Source organism: Sinocyclocheilus grahami, unplaced genomic scaffold, assembly GCF_001515645.1.
Source record: "Sinocyclocheilus grahami isolate Dianchi unplaced genomic scaffold, SAMN03320097.WGS_v1.1 scaffold3368.1, whole genome shotgun sequence".
Taxonomy (NCBI): Eukaryota; Metazoa; Chordata; class Actinopteri; order Cypriniformes; family Cyprinidae; genus Sinocyclocheilus; species Sinocyclocheilus grahami.
Window position 1 is genome coordinate 1 of NW_015508501.1, and position 2,100 is coordinate 2,100.

The following is a 2,100-nucleotide window of genomic DNA, read 5'->3' on the forward strand; positions in this document are numbered from 1 at the left end:
CCATTAGTATGATGTTGGCGTGATTACTAACTTGACTACATCATTAAGAGCTATGCTGTGGAGAGGGCCTGATGCATTATGAAGGCCTGGTCAACACCACCGAAGCCTTAATGTACTGCGAACAAGGGGAAGAGCAGGCGTCCAGCAAGTACCAGATAGAAGCTCTCCGGTCTCTGCTAAGTGGATACAGAAGCAGCAGGACCCTAGCTGATAGCGAAAGCAGATCAGGCAATTTGGCGAGTGGTGTGTACTTAGCAACACTGCGTGAGGCTGATTGAATCTGTGTAGCCAGCTCTCACAGTCCACCTCTCAAGACATTGTAAGTAATTGGCCATGAGCCTCTGCTCTCCTGCACTGGATCTTTAGGCCAATTAAGCCTATCAAAGCCACCCACCCTGACCATTTATTGCCTCTACTGGCTTGTTGACCTTTTGCATTGCATGCTTTGAACAGGAAGTTTGAGATGTGTTTAAAAGCTGACGTTTATATGGCATCTCGAGGGCTGTTTTAACAATCAAGAGAACTTCTTTCTTGATCTTTTGCTACAAATGTTTCAAGGTCAAATTATTGCTAGTCCACACAACCGACAGCGCCCTTGCTGATTTTAAAATAATGAAATAGATAGGTCTGGTTACTGTTCTGCAAGTCATGAGGTCTGAAAGAAACTGAGGCCATCTATTTAATGCAAATTTTCACTATACAATCTCAGAAAAAAAGTACAAAGCTGTCACTGGGGCAGTACAAAAGCTAAAAGGTACATCTTTGTACCTTATTACATCTTAATGTTTTTATATTAGCACCTTAATGTGCATATTAGTAGTTTAAAAGTGCATATTAGTACTTTGAAAGTATATTAGTACCAACAATTACGAAAATTAACCATGGATTTACTACAAATAAAACAAAATAAATAATAATAAAATAGTTAAACCATGGTAAACCAGAAATTAACCGCGTTGGTGAGTTTTGTAACATTACCTTTTTTCTGAGATTGTGGCACTACAACAAAGGTAGAGCTACAGTGTAAAAAAAAATAATTTTGTCTAAAATTATTGGAGTACAATTACAAGCACCTGTATCTACGAAGACCTGTGAATTTTGTTGCTAAGCGTCAATGAAAATCTCACTGATGAATATTAAAGCGAAAACAGAAGGCGTACATTTGGTTGTTCTGCTTGCTTTAAGCCCGTAATCTACACGAATTTTAAAGTCTGAACAGACTGGGCGTCATCATACATGTACCGACTTTGTAATGGTGACAGAGGAAAAGCTGACCACCATACACTAAACGACTGAGGATCATACATTACCAGACACATTACCAGAATTTGAAGTCGTTCCGATCACAACAAACTCATGCAGAAACGTGCGCCTTGATGCTAGGAGATGCGTGACAATATGTGAAAATATGTGTTATAAAATCGGCTGAAAATATCAAACATGTTTGATCTCCTCCGACTGGATGGAATCAGAGTCTGAAGTTAAAAAGACGGAGTCTGTGACCATCATAAACTACGCGATTTTCTATGATACTGTCAACTCAAATCTGCAGACTGCCTCAGACTTTCGGCAACTATAGCGGCAACTTCTCCAGACAGTAAATCGGCGTTAAATCGTTATTCCGATTATATAAAAATGTAATTCCAGCCTTTAGTCTGCAACTGAGACGCTCTTATGCTGTCCTGCTAATTTTCAGAAAAATTCAATTAATTTGGCAATTTAGGTGTTTGCATGGCAGCGGTTGAAAATGCTAATTTCTCCTTCACTTTCTCTCTACCTGTGTTTTCTGCCAGGAGACTGTGCTTAAGTTGCAGGCGCATGGCAAGAGACATCTGTGTGTCTAACCGGATCAAAAAGGAAACACTTGTCTGGGAGAAAAATTCTGGAGAGGCTCTCAAAGGGAAAGCAACGTGGAGGAAAGATGAATCAGTGCGCGCCATCTGTCGGTGAACTTCGGAATGACATAAAACAGTCAAATGAACAGTAACAGGTTTGAACAGGTTTCATAAAGTTATATTTTCCCTTTAAAAATGTATAGTTAATTCAGTTTGTTATTGATTTAAACAATTAAATGTATGCTTAAATACAAACCCGATTCCA